Genomic DNA, 21607 nt, shown 5'->3' with positions numbered 1-21607 from the left:
TCCTCTCGGCTTACGCCGATGACGTGCTCCTCGCGGTAGAGGATCCCGCTGACCTGCGGAGGATGCGTGAGTGCCAGGAGATTTACTCGGCCGCGTCCTCCGCCAGGATCAACTGGGAGAAATGTTCCGGACTCCTGGTGGGTCAGTGGCGGGTGGACTCCCTGCCGGAGGAGCTCAGGCCTTTTGCCTGGAGCATGACCCATCTCCTCTATCTGGGAGTCTACCTTAGCCCCGACGAGGGAGCCTGGCCGGCGAACTGGCAGGAGCTGGAGGCCAAGGTCGCCGCTCGCCTAGGGCGCTGGACAGGACTGCTCCGAGTGCTGTCCTACAGGGGTCGAGCGCTAGTCATAAACCAGCTGGTGGCCGCAATGTTGTGGTACCGGCTGGTCACTTTGACCCCTCCCCCTGCGTTTGTCGCCAAGATACAGAAGAAGCTGGTGGACTTCTTCTGGAACAACAGGAAGCACTGGGTCTCTGCCGCGGTCTTGAGTCTCCCGCTTGAGGAGGGCGGTCAGTCGTTGGTGTGCGTCAGCGCCCAGCTCGCAACTTTCCGTCTTCAGACTCTGCAGAGATACCTTTACGTCGAGCCCCCTCCTAGGTGGTGCGCTCTGGCGAGGTATTTCTTCCGCCAGCAGCGCGACCTCAATTATGACACGCAGCTCCTGTTTGTGAACTTGGGGGGTGCCAGGACCGCCCTCCGGGAGCTGCCTGTCTTTTACAGGGAACTCATCAGGGTCTGGAACAAAGTCTCCACCAAGCGCAGCTCTCCGCCGGCTGGAGTGGCGGCCGTCCTGCAGGAACCGCTGCTCGGGAATCCGTACCTCCACGGCCGAGGCTTTATGTGGCGGTCGGAAGAGAGGGCTGTGGCTGGTGAGGTGACCAGGGTCAGGGACCTGCTCGATGGCGGAGGAGCGGGCTGGATGGCGCCAGACACGCTGGCGCGGCGCCTAAATTCTGCCAACGTCCGCCATGCGGCCGATGCCATCGAGTCGCTAAAAACAGCTCTGGGCCCTGACTCCGTTAGGTGCATCGAGGAGGCTCAAGCACATGGGGAGATCCCGTCCGAACTGACCCCCGTCCGGACGGAATTCCTCATCGGCGCCAAACCCCGGAACCTCCCTCGGGGGCCGGCGCCTCACAACTTGAGCCGCCTCGGGGAAATCCCCTCCGTGCCTTTCAGTTCCGCGCGGAGGGGTTTCCTGTACGGGCTGCTCCTGCACACCCTCAACTTTGCCATCCTCGCCGGCCGTCCGGACACGCCATGGCGTACCATCTTGCCGTCCGGAGGAGGCAGGGGTCCCCGATGGAGGGCACTCTACGCAGGGGTCCTCCCACTATTCATCGGGGACTTGGCCTGGAGGGTGGTGCACGGAGCAGTGCCGTGCAATAAATTTTTAAGCCGGCTCACGGACTCCCAGGCCGCCTGCAATTTCTGCGGTCTGGAGGAGTCCGTGTTCCATGTTTTTATTGAATGCACAAGGTTGCAGCCCCTGTTCCACTATTTGAAGGGGCTGCTCCTGAAATTCTGGCTGCACTTCAGTCCCACTCTCCTGATCTTTGGGCACCCTGTGCGGAGGGGAGCGGGTAGGTCCGAAGGCCTCCTCGTAGGACTGCTCCTGGGCACGGCCAAGGGTGCATCAGCCGGTCCAGGCAGCGGGCGGTCGAAGGGGTCGTTCAACCTGACTGCCTGCCTCTCTTCCGCTCTTACATCCGGTCCAGGGTGTCCTTGGAGATGGAACACGCGGTGTCCACCGGTACGCTCGCGGCTTTCCGCGAGAGGTGGGCACCGGAGGGACTGGAGTGCATCATCACGCCCGGCAACCAAATTTTAATTTGATTTTACGTTTTTTAAGTTTAATTTGTTTTAATTGCCGGTGCTTTTAGTGTCCCCCTTCCCTTTTATAGGGGGCACTGGGGAAAATTGTGATTTTAGTGCCCAAAAAAAAAAAAAAAAAAAACACAAAAAAAAAAGGGGGGGGGGGAAAAAAAGGGCCTTGTAAATGTCTGGAGTGTCACCCAGGTCGGGTGGCACCGTTTAATGTTTTTATGTTTTGCAGGTAAACTCAAAAGAGTTTCATGCACAAGGAACCAATCGTGGAGCAGTGGAGGCGTGTCCTGCTCAGTTGGAGCTGTGAGCTGTGAGAGAAGGAGCTATCAACTTGAGCTCCTGCCTGGAGAGCCCTGAGACCAGCCCAGGAAAAGAAGAAAGGAAGGGGCTTCACCACCAACTTTCACCCAGAGGGAGAGGAGGAGAACAGAAAACTTTAAACAACTTTTACCATTCTGCAAAGAGTTGGAGAGAGGGGGAAAAACCAACAACATCCAGTGTGGAAGGAGGAGACTCTACATTTCTACAGGTGGGTGTGGGTGCATTTCCCAAACAGACTTTGTTGTATCGGTGGGGGGAGGAAAGAAGACCATTGAGGGCCGGAACATCGCGGGGGGTGTGTGTGTGTGTGTGGAAGTGTGCGTGGGGGCCGTGCTTACAACTAGGCCCCCCCCACAATTGGAACCCCCCCCACATTTGCCTAGCCTGGGATAGCTGGAGCTACCAGGCTGAAGATTTTTCTCATTTACCCAATTAACATCGTTAGGAGTGTGTGCCACGTGGCTCTAGCTACCCCAGGTGAAGACATCTTCTCCCCCCACCTGAAGACTAACCCAAAGACTGTGCTTGTGTGTTTTGCCATCTGGGGAGTGCACCCACCCACAGCTGCGAGGGGAGACCTGCCCTCGCAGTTCCCCCCCCCTTCCCACCCCCCTCTCTCTTTCCCTGTTACTCTGATTCTCCCCTCTCTCTCTGAGAGCCCTTTTCCTCCCAAATCAATTAAAAAAACAACAAACAAACAATTCAGACAACTGAGCAGAGGGAGCAAGGCCCCTCCCCAATTGCCAACTAGGGGAGAGGTACCTCATTAAGGGCTCCTCTGCTCAGTCTAATCAAACGAGGCCAATTAAGACCATTAAGGCCTGTGACTTTGGGGTGGGTGTAGCCCTTAAAGGGACCCCGTGATGGCGACCCCATCCACGCCGGTGGCGGGGCCAGCGAGGACATATGCGCAGGCGGTGTCCACATCCACGGCACCTCCTGCGCCACCCGCTGCCCTGCCACCTTTTACACTTATTACTAAAAAACACGGGGTCAAGAGCTACACTCATCCCACAATGAGCATTGAGGAGTGCGTGCGGGCGATGGCTGGGGTAGTCGGCCCCTCGGCCATTGTCGCAGCCTCCAAGATGTCTGGGAAGGCCGTGTTCTTCCTGGGGTCGGAGCGGGCGGTGTCCCTGGCCCTCGAAAAGGGGCTCACGGTGGGCGGGACGTTCCTGCCGGTGGACCCTCTCGAGGCCACCGCGCAGAGGGTCATCATATCGAACGTCCCGCCCTTTGTTCCCGCTGAGCTCCTCCTCCCTCACCTACACCAACTGGGGGAGGTAAGGTCGGGGATCAACCCCATACCGCTCGGCCTCAGGGAGAGCAGCCTGCGCCACGTGTTCTCCTTCCGCCGCCAGCTCTTTGTCCGGCTGGCGCGGGAGGAGACGACGGAGGGGAACTTTAATGTGGTGCATGAGGGGACTGCCTACCGCGTCTTTTGGACGTCGGACGGCGTGCGGTTCCTTGCCTGCAGGGAGATGGGGCACGTTCGCAAGAACTGCCCCGCCTCCAAGGCCGCCAAACCACCGAAGGCGGCCAAGGCTGGCGCCGCCGCAACCCCTCCCCCTAGTTGCGTCCGCGTGCTGGGAGCCGTAGGTGAGCGGGCATCGTCGGAGGCCTTTGTTTTCAGGGCCTCCGGCGGGGGGGAGGGAGAGCGTCCGAGCGGAAAGAAGGCGCGGAACAAGAAGAAACATCTAGAGGCGGGTCCCCTCAGTGCGCCAGAAAGATTGACCACCGCGCTCGGCCCAACCCAGCCACCGGCGAGCGCAGGGTGCCCTGATCCCGTGCCCGAGCCCTTGGCCAATACCGCAGAGGGGCCCGGGCGCGGGCAAGAAAAGAAAAAGGGGGGGGCGGAGCGGGAGGCCTCGGCAGACATGGAGGTCTCCCTGTCTCAGCGCACCTCCAGCAACAAAAGGAGGCGCCGCTCCGTTGAGGCGGAGGGGGAACAACATCCCTCCGCGGAGGAGTCGGTGCCCGCCGCGTGTCCCGCGTCCCCCACCAGCGCCCCCAAGCAGCGCCGTAGGCGGGAAGAGTCTGTCCCCGGGGAGAGTGAGACAGTTGAGGCTGCCCAGCCTCAGCCTCCCGGGGATGGCGTGGAAGATCTGCCTGTCGTGGGGGGCGTGGGGACCGCGGAGGAATGCGTAGCCGCCGGGCCGGGCGTCCCGGGGACTGAGGCGGGCGGGGCCGAAAAGTCCGAACCTGAGCCCGCCCAGCCAATCCCCAACTTCCCCCGGGAGTCGCTCGACCCGGCAGAAATACAAACTATTAAGAAATTTAATGACACTGTAGATGCTGGGCCGGGGGGTGGCAGCGGGGAGGGGGAGGAACACCCACCCTCGCCCCTTACTTTGGAGCTGGTGCACTTGGGGAGCCTGGGGATTTCCTATGGCCGGGTCTCTCCTTGTTCCCCAGTTCCTGGGGCGAAGGGGGAACCCCTTCCGCTGTCATTTCCCGACCCAGCACCATTTTTAAAAGAGCCCAGTGGGGACTCCTCTGCCGACGATCCTGGGGGTGGGATCGGGGCAGAGCCAGGGCCGGTTGGAGCGGCCGGTTCATTTGCCGTACCTTGTGCGGTCGATGGGCCGGCTGCTGGCGGCCACCTCCCGGAGGAGGACGGGGACTCGGTGGGGGACGCGGGTGAAGACCTAGAGACCACCGCCAGCGAGGCGGTGGATCTGCTCGCGGCCGCCGCCGAGACCATCCTCATTCCTGCAAAGGAACTCCGGGACTTTTTGGCCCAGAGCCGGGGTCGCTGCGACCAAGCCCGACTGGCCCTGGAAAAATGGTTCGAGCCAGAGCTGATCAAGGGGTCCGTCCGCGCCGCCGTCAAAACCTTGGCCGCGGGCGGGCCCTTGACAAAGGCGCAACACCTTGAGCTGCGCGAGCTCGAGGGACTCCTCGCTGGGCTGCGGAGGGAGCGGAGTTCAACAAAAGACTCCGCTCCCTCCCCCACAATAGGTTAAGGTAGAGGTTGCACTATGCTTTTGCCATGAAGATAACCATAGCCAGCCTCAACATCAACGGCGGCAGAGGGGCACGCCGTAGATTTGACAATTTTTCGCTCCTGCAGGAGGGGAAATATGCGGTGTGCTTCCTGCAAGAAACCCACACCGTTCCGGGAGACGAAGCCACGTGGCTCCTGGAATGGCAAGGAGAGGTCCGCATGAGCCACCTCACCGCCATTTCTAGTGGGGTGGTCATCTTGCTGGGCCCGCATATTCAGCCGGAGATCTTGGGGGTCGAGGACCCCGTGCCAGGCCGCTTGCTGCACGTAACGGTTCGCCTGGGGGACGTGCCGCTCCATCTCGTGAACGTGTACGCCCCTCAGCCCGGCCCGCAGCAAACGCGCTTCTTTGAAGAGGTGTCCGCTCTTCTTGGCTCCGTCGACGTCGGCGACTGCATTGTCCTCGGGGGGGATTTTAACTGCACCCTCGAGGCGAGGGACCGCTCCGGTGACCCGCAGTGCATGACGGCGATGGAGAAGTTGAGGGACCAGGTCGGGTCCTTCGACTTGGTGGACGTCTGGCGAAATCTCCACCCCCACCTGGTGTGGGCGGAGCTCGCTTCGCTCCGCGCGAGGACGGGGTCCGCGTACTGGCACTTTAACAACCGGCTGCTGGAGGACGTGCGGTTCTAGGACTCGTTCCGTCGATTCTGGTCCGACTGGAGAAGGAAGCAGGGGGGCTTCCCCTCCTTGAGGCTATGGTGGGACGTGGGCAAGGCTCACGTCCGCGTCTTCTGTCAAGAGTACGCGAGGGGGTCGACCAAGAGGCGGGCGGCCAGAGTCGGGCGCCTAGAAAAAGAGGTGCTCGACCTGGAAGCCCGTCTCGGTCAAGTCGTCCAGGACCCGGCCCTGCGGACGGTGTATGAAGCGAAGAAGGCCGCGCTGAAGGACCTGCAGCTCGTCGGGTCCCGAGGCGCGTTCGTGAGGTCGCGGATCCGGTTCCTGCGGGATCTGGACCGCGGCTCCCCCTTCTTCTACTCGCTGGAAAAAAGGCAGAGTGTCCGTAAGCAGCTCTTGACGCTGCTGGCCGACGACGGCTCTCTCGTCTCGGAACCGGAGGGCGTCAACAACAGGGCCCGTGAATATTACGGGGCTCTGTTCTCTCCGGATCCGTCCAGCGAGGAAGCGCGTAGAGTTTTGTGGGAGGACCTGCCGAAGGTCAGCCCGGAGGGCGCCGTAAATCTGGAAGCTCCGCTAAGCATGGCGGAGCTGACCGGTGCCCTCGCCCGGCTCTCGAGGGGAAAATCCCCGGGGCTGGACGGGCTGACCGTGGAGTTCCACAGGGCGTTCTGGGACGTCCTGGGGAGCGACTACGCGCGGGTCCTGGGGGAAAGTCTGGCGACCGGGGAGATGCCCCTCGATTGGCGCAGGGCAGTCATCGTCCTGCTGCCTAAGAAGGGCGATCTCCGCCTCCTTAAGAACTGGCGCCCGGTCTCCCTCCTCAGCACGGACTACAAAATCTTCGCCAGGGCGATGTCTGCTCGCCTTGGTGCCGTGCTGGACCACATGATCCACCCCGACCAGTCCTACACGGTCCCGGGCCGGACAATCCACGATAACATCCATCTGGTCCGGGACCTCATGCATTGTTCCCAGGAGGCTGGTCTGTCGGTCGCCTTCCTATCCCTCGACCAAGAAAAGGCGTTCGACAGGGTGGATCATGACTATCTGCTCGGAACTCTGCGCGCTTTCGGGTTCGGGACGCATTTCGTCGCCCGGATCCGACTTTTGTACGCGGCCGCGGAGTGTCTGATTAAGGTTAACGGGTCCTTGACGGCGCCCCTTCGCTTTAGGAGAGGGGTGCGCCAGGGATGCCCCATGTCCGGCCAGTTATACGCCGTTTGCGTGGAGCCTTTCCTGCGCCTCTTGCAGACGAGGTTGACGGGACTGGCTCTGCAAGGGCCGGGCGTGGAGGTCGTCCTCTCGGCTTACGCCGATGACGTGCTCCTCGCGATAGAGGATCCCGCTGACCTGCGGAGGATGCGTGAGTGCCAGGAGATTTACTCGGCCGCGTCCTCCGCCAGGATCAACTGGGAGAAATGTTCCGGACTCCTGGTGGGTCAGTGGCGGGTGGACTCCCTGCCGGAGGAGCTCAGGCCTTTTGCCTGGAGCATGACCCATCTCCTCTATCTGGGAGTCTACCTTAGCCCCGACGAGGGACCCTGGCCTGCGAACTGGCAGGAGCTGGAGGCCAAGGTCGCCGCTCGCCTAGGGCGCTGGACAGGACTGCTCCGAGTGCTGTCCTACAGGGGTCGAGCGCTAGTCATAAACCAGCTGGTGGCCGCAATGCTGTGGTACCGGCTGGTCACTTTGACCCCTCCCCCTGCGTTTGTCGCCAAGATACAGAAGAAGCTGGTGGACTTCTTCTGGAACAACAGGAAGCACTGGGTCTCTGCTGCGGTCTTGAGTCTCCCGCTTGAGGAGGGCGGTCAGTCGTTGGTGTGCGTCAGCGCCCAGCTCGCGACTTTCCGTCTTCAGACCCTGCAGTGATACCTTTACGTCGAGCCCCCTCCTAGGTGGTGTGCTCTGGCGAGGTATTTCTTCCGCCAGCAGCGTGACCTCAATTATGACACGCAGCTCCTGTTTGTGAACTTGGGGGGTGCCAGGACCGCCCTCCGGGAGCTGTCTGTCTTTTACAGGGAACTCATCAGGGTCTGGAACAAAGTCTCCACCAAGCGCAGCTCTCCGCCGGCTGGAGTGGCGGCCGTCCTGCAGGAACCGCTGCTCGGGAATCCGTACCTCCACGGCCGAGGTTTTATGTGGCGGTCGGAAGAGAGGGCTGTGGCTGGTGAGGTGACCAGGGTCAGGGACCTGCTCGATGGCGGAGGAGCGGGCTGGATGGCGCCAGACACGCTGGCGCGGCGCCTAAACTCTGCCAACGTCCGCCACGCGGCCGATGCCATCGAGTCGCTAAAAACAGCTCTGGGCCCTGACTCCATTAGGTGCATCGAGGAGGCTCAAGCACGTGGGGAGATCCCGTCCGAACTGACCCCCGTCCGGACGGAATTCCTCATCGGCGCCAAACCCCGGAACCTCCCTCGGGGGCCGGCGCCTCACAACTTGAGCCGCCTCGGGGAAATCCCCTCCGTGCCTTTCAGTTCCGCGCGGAGGGGTTTCCTGTACGGGCTGCTCCTGCACACCCTCAACTTTGCCATCCTCGCCGGCCGTCCGGACACGCCATGGTGTACCATCTTGCCGTCCGGAGGAGGCGGGGGTCCCCGATGGAGGGCACTCTACGCAGGGGTCCTCCCACTATTCATCGGGGACTTGGCCTGGAGGGTGGTGCACGGAGCAGTGCCGTGCAACAAATTTTTAAGCCGGTTCACGGACTCCCAGGCCGCCTGCAATTTCTGCGGTCTGGAGGAGTCCGTGTTCCATGTTTTTATTGAGTGCACAAGGTTGCAGCCCCTGTTCCATTATTTGAAGGGGCTGCTCCTGAAATTCTGGCTGCACTTCAGTCCCACTCTCCTGATCTTTGGGCACCCTGTGCGGAGGGGAGCGGGTAGGTCCGAAGGCCTCCTCGTAGGACTGCTCCTGGGCACGGCCAAGGGTGCCATCAGCCGGTCCAGGCAGCGGGCGGTCGAGGGGGTCGTTCAACCTGACTGCCTGCCTCTCTTCCGCTCTTACATCCGGTCCAGGGTGTCCTTGGAGATGGAGCACGCGGAGTCCACCGGTACGCTCGCGGCCTTCCGCGAGAGGTGGGCACCGGAGGGACTGGAGTGCATCATCACGCCCGGCAACCAAATTTTAATTTGATTTTACGTTTTTAAGTTTAATTTGTTTTAATTTCCGGTGCTTTTAGTGTCCCCCTTCCCTTTTATAGGGGGCACTGGGGAAAATTGTGATTTTAGTGCCCAAAAAAAAACCAAAAAAAGAAAAACACAAAAAAAAACAAAAAAAGGGGGGGAAAAAAAAAAAAAGGGCCTTGTAAATGTCTGGAGTGTCACCCAGGTCGGGTGGCACCGTTTAATGTTTTATGTTTTCGCAGGTAAACTCAAAAGAGTTTCATGCACAAGGACCCCCAGGTCCCTCTGCACCGCAGCATGTTGTAATTTCTCCCCATTCAAATAATACTCCCTATTCCTGTTTTTTTCCCAAGGTGGATGACCTCACACTTTCCGACATTGTATTCCATCTGCCAAACCTTAGCCCATTCGCTTAACCTATCTAAATCTCTTTGCAGCCTTTCTGTGTCCTCTCCACAACCCGCTTTCCCACTAATCTTTATGTCATCTGCAAATTTTGTTACAATACACTCTGTCCCCTCTTCCAGGTCATCTATGTATATTGTAAACAGTTGTGGTCCCAGCACCGATCCCTGTGGCACACCACTAACCACCGATTTCCAACCCGAAAAGGACCCATTTATCCCGACTCTCTGCTTTCTGTTTGCCAGCCAATTCTCTATCATTGCTAATACATTTCCTCTGACTCTGCGTATCTTTATCTTCTGCAGTAACCTTTTGTGTGGCACCTTATCGAATACCTTTTGGAAATCTAAATACACTACATCCATCGGTACACCTCTATCCACCATGCTCATTATATCCTCAAAGAATTCCAGTAAATTAGTTAAACATGATTTCCCCTTCATGACTCCATGCTGCGTCTGCTTGATTGCACTATTCCTGTCTAGATTTCCCGCTATTTCTTCCTTAATGATAGTTTCAAGCATTTTCCCCACTACAGATGTTAAACTAACCGGCCTATAGTTTCCTGCCTTTTGTGTGCCCTCTTTTTTAAACAGTGGCATTACATTAGCTGCTTTCCAATTTGCTGGTACCTCCCCAGAGTCCAGAGAATTTTGGTAGATTATAACGAATGCGTCTGCTATAACTTCCGCCATCTCTTTTAATACCCTGGGATGCATTTCAACAGGACCAGGGGACTTGTCGACCTTGAGTCTCATTAGCCTGTCCAGCACTACCCTCCGAGTGATAGTGATTGTCTCAAGGTCCTCCCTTCCCACATTCCTGTGACCAGCAATTTTTGGCATGGTTTTTGTGTCTTCCACTGTGAAGACCGAAGCAAAATAATTGTTTAAGGTCTCAGCCATTTCCACATTTCCCATTATTAAATCCCCCTTCTCATCTTCTAAGGGACCAACATTTACTTTAGTCACTCTTTTCCATTTTATATATCTGTAAAAGCTTTTACTATCTGTTTTTATGTTTTGCGCAAGTTTACCTTCGTTATCTATCTTTCCTTTCTTTATTGCTTTCTTCATCATTCTTTGCTGTCGTTTAAAATTTTCCCAATCTTCTATTTTCCCACTAACCTTGGCCACCTTATACGCATTGGTTTTGAATTTGATACTCTCCTTTATTTCCTTGGTTATCCACGGCTAGTTATCCCTTCTCTTACCGCCCTTCTTTTTCAGTGGAATATATTTTTGTTGAGCACTATGAAAGAGCTCCTTAAAAGTCCTCCACTGTTCCTCAATTGTGCCACCGTTTAGCCTGTGTTTGAAGTCGACTTTAGCCAACTCTGCCCTCATCCCACTGTAGTCCCCTTTGTTTAAGCATAGTACACTTGTTTGAGACACTACTTCCTCATCCTCAATCTGTGTTACAAATTCAACCATACTGTGATCACTCATTCCGAGAGGATCTTTTACTAGGAGATCGTTTATTATTCCTTCTCATTACGCAGGACCAGATCTAAGATAGCTTGCTCCCTTGTAGCTTCTGTAACATACTGTTCTAAGAAACAATACCGTATGCATTCTATGAATTCCTCCTCCAGGCTACCCCGTGCGATTTGATTTGACCAATCGATATGCAGGTTAAAATCCCCCATGATTACTGCCGTTCCTTTTTCACATGCCTCCATTATTCCCTTGATTATTGCCCTCCCCACCGTGAAGTTATTATTTGTGGGCCTATAAACTGCACCCACCAGTGACTTTTTCCCCTTACAACTCTTATCTTCACCCACGATGATTCAACATTTTGTTCATTAGAGCCAATGTGTCTCCAGCAAATGCCCTGATATCATTTTTTAATAACAGAGCTACCTCACCTCCTTTCCCTTCTTGTCTATCTTTCCGAATTGTCAGATACCCCTAAATGTTTATTCCCAGTCTTGGCCACCTTGCAACCACGTTTCTGTAATGGCCACCAAATTATACCCATTTGTAATGATTTGTGCCGTCAACTCATTTACTTTATTTCGAATGCTGCGTGCGTTTAGGTAAAGTGTTTTAATACTAGTTTTACACCATGATTTTTAGTTTTGACCCCTCCTGCAGCCCCTTTATATTCAATTGCCCTTTTTGTTTTTTGCCTTGGGTTTCTCTGCCCTCCACTTTTACTCATCTCCTTTCTGTCTTTTGCTTTTGTCTCCTTTTTGTTTCCCTCTGTTTCCCTGCATTGGTTCCCATCCTCCTGCCATATTAGTTTAACTCCTCCCCAACAGCACTAGCAAACACTCCCACTGGAAGATTGGTTCCGGTCCTGCCCAAGTGTAGACCGTCCGGTTTGTACTGGTCCCACCTCCCCCAGAACCGGTTCCAATGCCCCAGGAATTTGAATCCCTCCCTGCTGCACCATTGCTCAAGCCACGTATTCATCAGAGCTATCCTGCGATTCCTACTCTGACTAGCTCGTGGCACTGGTAGCAATCCTGAGATTACTACTTTTGAGGTCCTACTTTTTAATTTAGCTCCTAGCTCCTTAAATTTGTCTTGCAGGACGTCATCCCTTTTTTTACCTATATCGTTAGTACCAATGTGCACCATGACAACTGGCTGTTCACCCTCCCTTTTCAGAATGTCCTGCACCCGCTCCGAGACATCCTTGACCCTTGCACCAGGGAGGCAACATACCATCCTGGAGTCTCGGTTGCAGCCGCAGAAACGCCTATCTATTCCCCTTACAATCGAATCCCCTATCACTATCGCTCTCCCACTCTTTTTCCTGCCCTCCTGTGCAGCAGAGCCAGCCATGGTGTCATGAACTTGGCTGCTGCTGCCCTCCCCTGATGAGTCATTCCCCTCAACAGTACTGAAAGCGGTGTATCTGTTTTGCAGGGGGATGACCACAGGGGACCCCTGCACTACCTTCCTTGCACTGCTCTTCCTGCTGGTCTTCCATTCCCTAGCTGGCTGTGGACCCTTCACCTGCGGTAAGACCAACTCGCTACACGTGCTACTCACGTCATTCTCAGCATTGTGGATGCTCCAGAGTGAATCCACCCTCAGCTCCAATTCCGCAACGCGGACCATCAGGAGCTGGAGGTGGATACACTTCCTGCACACGTAGTCGTCAGGGACACCGGAAGTGTCCCTGAGTTCCCATATGGTACAGGAGGAGCATATCAGGTGACCGAGCTCTCCTGCCATGACTTAACCCTTTGTTACACTTAAATTGGCAACAACAATGCAAAAGTTTACTCACTGTTATCCAAAGATGGGCACTCACACTATCCGCATATAACTATGTAATTCGCCACAGGCCAGGCACAGAGAACTACGCTGATGTTCTCAGTCGGCTACCATTGCCCACCTCCGGGGTGGAAGTGGCACAGCCTGCAGACTTGCTCATGGTGATGGATTCATTTGAAAATGAAAAGTCAACCATTACGGCCTGCCAGATCAGGACCTGGACCAGCCAGGATCCTTTACTGTCCCTTGTAAAAAACTGTGTCCTCTTTGGGAGCTGGTCCAGCGTCCCAGCGGAGATACATGAAGAGTTCAAGCCATTCCAACGGCGCAAAGACGAAATGTCCATACAGGCGGACTGTCTTTTGTGGGGTAATCACTTGGCTTTGCCTCAGAAAGGCAGGGAAACATTCATACGCGACCTACACAGTACCCACCCCGGCATAGTAATGATGAAAGCTTTCGCCAGATCCCACGTGTGGTGGCCCGGCATCGACTCAGTTTTGAAGTCTTGCATGCGCTAATGCAATACTTGCTCTCAACTGAGCAATGCACCCAGGGAGACACCACGAAGTTTGTGGTCATGGCACTCCAAACCGTGGTCTAGGATCCACGTTGACTTTGCTGACCCGTTTCTAGGCAAAATGTTTTTGGTTGTTGTGGATGCTTATTCAAAATGGATTGAGTGTGTAATAATGTCTGTAAGCACGTCCACTGCCAGCATCGAAAGCCTACGAGCATTTTGCAATTCACGGCCTGCCTGATGTCCTCGTCAGCGACAATGGGCCGTGCTTCACCAGCACCATCAAGGAATTTATGATCTGCAATGGGATCAAGCGCGTCACAACTGCCCAGTTCAAGCCCGCATCTAATGGCCAGGTAGAACGGGCAGTCCAAACCTTCAAGCAAAGCTTAAAACAGGTGTCGGAAGGCTCCCTGCAGACCCGCTTGTCCCGAGTCCTGCTCAGCTACCGCACAAGACCCCACTCACTCACTGGGGCTCCCCCTGCCGAACTGCACATGAAAAGGGCGCTCAAAACAAGGCTCTCTCTAGTCCACTCTGATCTCCATGATCATATCGAGGGCGGGAGACATCAACAAAGCATGTACCATGATCGCGCAATTTTGTCATGCGATATTGAAGTCAATGACCCTGTATTTATACTCAACTATGGACATGGCCCCAAATGGCATGCTGGCACTGTCATAGCCAAAGAAGGGAGTCGGAGATTTGAGGTCAAACTTGCAAATGGACTAACTTGCAGAAAGCATTTGGACCAAACCAAACTGTGATTCACAGACAGCCACGGGCAACCTGAAGAGGACACCACCAACTCCGATACGCACACAAGTGGCAACTGACATCACGGTTAACCACGAAGCTGAACTCATCATCCCCAGCAGCCCAGCAAGGCCAGCTGCGCAGCAGCCCAGCGAAGTCCCAACCAACTCACTTGGTTGTACCGAGATGGTCGAGTAGGGAGTGGAAAGCCCCAGATCGTCTCACCTTGTAAATAAGTGTACTATTGACTTTGGCGGGCAGGCGAGTGATGTTATGTATGCAACACCTTGTAACCAGCATTCTACCGCCACCAGTGGGCGCATCTGTTGGGGATATAAGCATAGAAGCAGGCCTCCCATGCTGTGCCAGCACTCTGGAGTCAGAATAAAGGGACGAAGGTCACACTTACTCAAGTCTACAGTACTCAGTCACATTGCTTTATTTGAGACATAACAGGGATGACACTTCCTGGCTGAGTGGCGATGGGGATCCTTCTCTTCCTCCTCCTGCTCCTCCTCCTCCTCCTGTGGCTCCTCCTCATCAGTTGGTACTGCTGGCTTGACCTCCAGCGGCTGGCCCCTCATGAGGGCCAGGTTGTGCAAAATGCAGCAGACCACCATGAAAATGAAGACCCATTCAGGAGAGTACTGCAAGGCCCCACTATTAAGTTCAGAATAAATCCACAGGACTGTATTGCAAAATCGAACTGTTTCTGACCTTGGTCTCTTTATTCAGACTCCAGAGTGGAGAAACAGCATGGTGAATCACCTTTTATACCTGCTTGCCCCAGGGTACACAGGTGACCCTTAGGTCTCCCACAGGTGTGCCCCCTAATGGCAAGTCTTACATATTGGTAAGACTTTTCATACATAACAGCCACCAGACTGGTCCAGACAATGGAACCTCTGCTTGAGGATCCCAATGCAATGCTCTATGATGCACCTGGTGCCAGAATTAGCGTAGTTGTAGGCATGCTCGGCTGCTGTCCTTGGGTTTTGTAGTGGAGTCAGCAGCCAAGTGGACAGGGGATATACCTTGCCTCCAAACAGCCATCCACAATCCTGATTTGGCACACTGGTCTGGCGCAGAATGAATGAATGACGGCTGCTGCCTGGATACCTGGCATCAACTACCAGGATCTTATGCTGGGGGTCACACATCAGCTGCACATTGAGGGAGTGGAATCCCTACCTATTGATGAAGAGCTCGGGATGGTGTTGTGGCGCCATCAGGCAAATGTGTGTACAGTCGATGGCACCCTGCACCCTGGGGAACCCTGAAATCCAGACAAATCCGGCCTGGCGCTTCTCCCCAGTTATCGGGAAGGAGATATACTCAAGTCCTCCTATAGAGAGCATCTGTGACCTGCCGGATGGAGGGAAGGGCAGGGAATTGTGAAATGTTGGCTACGTCTGCAGTCACAGACTGGATAGACCCCATAGTATAAAAGTTCAGAGCTATGGTGACCATGGTCTCAACGCTCATAGCGGTCCTGAGCCTTGTGTGAGGCTCCAGATCTTGGCACAGGACATTGCAGAGCTCCCTCAGTATGTCCTTTCGAAGTCTGAGCCTTCACAGGCATTTCTCATCACTGAGCTCCAGGAAGGAGAACTGATGACCCTTTAACATTAGGGCCTCCTTCCCCCAGGTCTATGCTGCCCACTTCCCATAGCAGCTGGCTGATCGCCTTCTCCCTGTTCCTCCTCATGTTCAGGAGCCTCTGTAGGCTGTTGCTAGCAATTTTCCTGGCCCAGGATACCTGACCCACCTCCTCACGCCATCTCCCTCCTGGCCACCCTCTCTATGTGGAGGTCTGCAGGTCCTTCTGGTTGTTGGGTCGATGGCTGCTGCCTTCCTTGCCCACAGCCTCTCTACACGTTGCTGACGGCATTGCCTTCTCCTGCATCTGACAATGTGGACAAGGTGTTCCCCTGCCAACATTCAGCCCACTCTGTGCGAAGACTGGACCCTGACAAGCAGGCCTCTCTGCAACACAGAATGAGGCCGACAGGCCTCCACTAATCAGTGAGAGCTAAAAGTCTTCAAAAATCTCCGAAAAGTGATGAACATGACCCAGCAGGTTAACCAAATGCACAAAAGGAATAGAAAAAGTTTATACAAAAATACCCCCGATCGTGCTGCTCCAAGCTCCCAACAGCAGTTAGCTCCTTTTACCACCCGCTTTGATCGACATTCATTTGTCGGCTGTCTTAGCAGAGTCATTGTCCCATGCTGAAGGTCTCAGTCATGACTCAGTGGGTAGCATTCCCACAGTTGAGCCAGAAGGCTGTGGTTTCTGTTGTGTATCTGTAAAGCATGCACTCCCATTTTCCGCCACCAAGGAGTGCATCCCCTGAAGTCCAAAGGGATCCCAGCATCCCTTGGGAGCACTGTATATAAGCCGGACCCTAAGGCCTGTTCCTCAATCTGGAGTGTCTTATTAAAGACTGAGGTCACTGATACCTTCACCTCCCTGTGTGCAGTCTCATCTGTGTTAGGAACACAACAACTGGCGACGAGTACACGAATCCAACGCAAAGATGCAGCAAACTGTGGGCATCCTGGAGAAGTTCTCGGAAGGCGAGGACAGGGAAGCCTATGTCGAACGGTTAGACCAGAACTTTGTAGCCAACGAGCTGGACGGAGAAGAAAGCGCTGCAAAAAGGAGAGCAGTCCTCCTCACGGTCTGCGGGGCACCGACCTACAGCTTCATGAAGAATCTTCTGGCTCCAGTGAAACCCACAGAAAAGTCGTATGAGGAGCTGTGTACACTGCATCTTAACCCAAGGGAGAGCATGCTGATGGTGAGGTATCGGTTCGACATACCAGCGATCTGAAGGTCAGGAAGTGGCGAACTATGTCACTGAGCTAAGGCGACTTGCAGGACAATGTGAGTTTGATGGCTACCTGGAGCAAATGCTCAGAGACTTTTTTGTACTGGGCATTGACCACAAGACCATCCTACGAAAACTTTTGACTGTAGAGATACCAATCCTCAGTAAGGCCATTGCAATAGCACAGGCGTTTATGTCCACCAGTGATGACAGCAAACAAATCTCTCAGCACACAAGGGCTAACAATGTTCATAAATTAATTGGAACTGTGTTTGTGAGCAGAAATGTACAGGGCAGAAACCATGAGTCTGCAACTGCCAGCAGGCCTCAGGTGACCCAGATGACTCAGAGTCCCCAACAAAGGATGAATGCAAGGCAATTCACACCTTGTTGGCATTGTGGAGGCTTCCATTCAGCCTATTCATGCAGCTTCAAAGGGTACGATTGCAAGAGCTGTGGAACAATGGGACACGTCCAATGAGCTTGCAGATAAGCTGCAAGCTCTGCTAAACCTGCTAACCACCACTTGGCAGAGGAAGATCGGTCCATGGTGGATCAAAGCAATTTCGAGCCTCAGAGAGAGGAGACAGATGCTGAAGTACACGGGATGCACACATTTTCGACGAAATGTCAACCTATAATGCTAAATGTAAAATTGAATGGCTTACCCATAGCCATGGAACTAGACACTGGCGCTAGCCAATCCATCATGAGTAAAACGATGTTTGAGAGACAAGGCACTCAGACCAGCCCTGAGCCCCATCCACACGAAACTGAGAATGTACACCAAAGAGCTTATCACTGTCCTGGGCAGCACCATGGTCAAGGTCACCTATGAGGGCACGGTGCATGAACTGCCACTCTGGATTGTCCCAGGCGATGGCCCCACACTGCTTGGAAGGAACTAGCTGGGCAAAATCCGCTGAAACTAAGATGACATCCGAGCGCTATCACCTGTTGATGAGGTCTCGTGTACCCAGGTTCTCAACAAATTTCCTTCCCTTATTGAGCCAGGCATTGGAAACATTTCTGGGGCGAAGGTGCGGATCCACTTGGTCCCAGAGGCACGACCCATTCACCAGAAGGCGCGAGCGGTACCTCACATGATGAGGGAGAGAGTGGAAATCGAGCTGGACAGGCTGCAACGCGAGGGCATCATCTCCCCAATGGAATTCAGTGAGTGGGCCAGCCCGATTGTTCCAGTACTCAAAAGTGATGGCACGCTCAGGATTTGCGGCGATTATAAAGTAACTATAAATCGTTTCTCGCTACAGGACCAATACCCACTACCTATGGCAGACGACCTATTTGTGACGCTGGCAGGAGGCAAGATATTCACCAAGCTCGACCTGACTTCGGCCGACATGACGCAGGAGCTGGAGGAGTCTTCGAAGTGCCTCATCTGCATCAATACGCACAAGGGACTGTTCATCTGCAACAGATGCCCGTTTGGAATTCGGTCGGCTGCAGCGGTATTCCAGAGATACATGGAGCGCCTACTCAAGTCGGTACCATGCATGGTGGTTTTTCAGGACGACATATTGGTCACAGGTCGGGACACCGTCGAGCACCTACAAAGCCTGGAGGAGGTCCTACAGCGACTAGATCGCGTAGGGCTGCGGCTGAAGAGGTCGAAATGGGTCTTCATGGCAACAGAAGTGGAGTTTTGGGGAGAAAGATCGCGGCGGATCGCGTGAGTCCGGGGTCAGCGAGAGGCCTATAAAAGACCCAACGCGGCGGCAGTCGGGAGCAGCGTCGGAGGTGCGTGATTCCGGGGTCGGAGAGGCCTATAAAAGACCCAACGCGGCGGCAGTTGGGAGCAGCGTCAGAGGTGCGTGGAGAGGCATGAGTCTGGGGTCGGAGAGGCCTACAAAAGGCTCAACGCGGCAGCAGTCGGGAGATGCGTGGAGAGGCGAGCTTGTGCAGCTACAGGGAGAAGGCAAAAAGAAGTAAAAAGAAACAAAGGTGACGTCACAGCCAAGGGGGTAAGTGATTGGCTGGTGATTAGTTTTTCTTTTATCTCTTCCATAACAGTGAGTAAAATTTAGCATTGTTGTTGCCAAGTTAAGTGTATCTAAGGGTTAAGTCATGGCAGAAGAGCTTGGTCACGTGTTATGCTCCTCCTGTACCATGTGGGAACTCAGGGACACTTCCGGTGTCCCTGATGACTATGTGTGCGGGAAGTGTATCCGCCTCCAGCTCCTGATGGTCCGCGATGCGGAATTGGAGCTGAGGGTGGATTTACTCTGGAGCATCCACGATGCTGAGAATGACGTGAGTAGCACGTGTAGTGAGTTGGTCTTACCGCAGGTGAAGGGTCCACAGCCAGATAGGGAATGGAAGGCCAGCGGGAAGAGCAGTGCAAGGAAGGTAGTGCAGGGGTCCCCTGCGGTCATCCCCCTGCAAAACAGATACTGTTGAAGGGGATGACTCATCAGGGGAGGGCAGCCAAGTTCATGGCACTGTGGCTGGCTCTGCTGCACAGAAGGGCAGGAAAAAGAGTGGGAGCGTGATAATGATAGGGGAGTCAATTGTAAGGGGAATAGATAGGCGTTTCTGTGACCGTGACCGAGACTCCAGGATGGTATGTTGCCTCCTTGGTGTAAGGGTCAAGGATGTTTCGGAGCGGGTGCAGGACATTCTGAAAAGGGAAGGTGAACAGCCAGTTGTTGTGGTGCACATTGGTACCAACGATAGAGTTTAAAAAAGGGATGAAGTCCTACGAGACAAATTTAAGGAGCGAGGAGCTAAATTAAAATGTAGGACCTCAAAAGTAGTAATCTCGGGTTTGCTACCAGTGCCACGAGCTAGTCAGAGTAGGAATCTCAAGAAAGCTCAGGTGAATACGTGGCTTGAGCAGTGGTGCAGCAGGGAGGGATTCAAATTCCTGGGGCGTTGGAACAGGTTCTGGGGAGGTGGGACCAGTACAAACCGGAAGGTCTGCACCTGGGCAGGACCGGAACCAATGTCCGAGGGGGAGTGTTTGCTAGTGCTGTTGGGGAGGAGTTAAACTAATATGGCAGGGTGATGGGAACCAATGCAGGGAGACAGAGGGAAACAAAATGGAGACAAAAGCAAAAGACAGAAAAGAGATGAGTAAAAGTGGAGGGCAGAGAAACCCAAGGCAAAAAACAAAAAGGGCCACTGTACAGCAAAATTCTGAAGGGTCAAAATGTAATAAAAAGGCAAGCGTGAAAGCTCGGTGCCTCAATACAAGGAGTATTCGGAACCTAGGAGAGGGCTCTGAGCTAGTTCGAGTGGGTGAGAGCTCAGATGAACAGGACCCCAAGAAATAATGCAAAAGGCAGGAGGCAACAGAGCAGAGTAGCACTGGGGTAAGTGTAAACCACAAGGTGATAGGAAGGGACAATATGTATGAATATAAAGGGGCTGCAGGAGGGGTCAAAACTAAAAATCATGGTTTAAAAACTAGTATTAAAACACTCTACCTAAATGCATGCAGCATTCGAAATAAAGTAAAGGATTTGATGGCACAAATCATTCCAAATGGGTATGATTTGGTGGCCATTATAGAAACGTGGTTGCAGGGTGGCCAAAACTGGGAATTAAACATAAGGGGTATCTGACAATTCGGAAAGATAGACAAGAAGGGAAAGGAGGTGGGGTAGCTCGGTTAATAAAGGATGATATCAGGACAGTTGTGAGAGATGATATTGGCTCTAATGAACAAAATGTTGAATCATTGTGGGTGGAGATTAGAGATAGTAAGGGGAAAAAGTCACTGGTGGGCATAGTTTATAGGCCCCCAAATAATAACGTCACGGTGGGGCGGACAATAATCAAGGGAATAATGGAGGCATGTGAAAAATGAACGGCAGTAATCATGGGGGATTTTAACCTACATATCGATTGGTCAAATCAAATCGCACGGGGTAGCCTTGAGGAGGAATTCATAGAATGCATACGGTATTGTTTCTTAGAACAGTATGTTACAGAAGCTACAAGGGAGCAAGCTATCTTAGATCTGGTCCTGTGTAATGAGACAGGAATAATAAACGATCTCCAAGTAAAAGATCCTCTCGGAATAAGTGATCACAGTATGGTTAAATTTGTAATACAGATTGAGAGTGAGGAAGTAGTGTCTCAAACGAGCGTACTATGCTTAAACAAAGGGGACTACAGTGGGATAAGGGCAGAGTTGGCTAAAGTAGACTGGAAACACAGACTAAACGGTGGCACAATTGAGGAACAGTGGAGGATTTTTAAGGAGCTCTTTCATAGTGCTCAACAAAAATATATTCCAGTGAAAATGATGGGCAGTAAGAGAAGGGATAACCAGCCGTGGATAATCAAGGAAATAAAGGAGAGTATCAAATTAAAAACCAAAGCGTATAAGGTGGCCAAGGTTAGTGGGAAACTAGAAGATTGGGAACATTTTAAACGAGAGCAAAGAATGACTAAGAAAGCAATAAAGAAAGGAAAGATAGATTCCAAAAGTAAACTTGCGCAAAACATAAAAACAGATAGTAAAAGATTTTACAGATATATTAAACAGAAAAGAGTGACTAAAGTAAATGTTGGTCCCTTAGAAGATGAGAAGGAGGATTTAATAATGGGAAATGTGGAAATGGCTGAGACCTTAAACAATTATTTTGCTTCGGTCTTCACAGTGAAAGATACAAAAACCATGCCAAATATTGCTGGTCACGGGAATGTGGGAAGCGAGCACCTTGACATAATCACTATCACTAGGGGGGTAGTGCTGGACAGGCTAATGAGACTCAAGGTAGACAAGTCCCCTGGTCCTGATGAAATGCATCCCAAGGTATTAAAAGAGATGGCGGAAGTTATAGCAGATGCATTCGTTATAATCTACCAAAGTTCTCTGGATTCTGGGGCGGTACCAGCGGATTGGAAAGTAGCTAATGTAATGCCTCTGTTTAAAAAAGGGGACAGACAAAAGGCAGGTAACTGTACGTCGGTTAGTTTAACA

Source organism: Pristiophorus japonicus, chromosome 1 (assembly GCF_044704955.1).
Source record: "Pristiophorus japonicus isolate sPriJap1 chromosome 1, sPriJap1.hap1, whole genome shotgun sequence".
Classification (NCBI taxonomy): Eukaryota; Metazoa; Chordata; class Chondrichthyes; family Pristiophoridae; genus Pristiophorus; species Pristiophorus japonicus.
Note: the sequence above shows the minus strand (reverse complement) of the source record.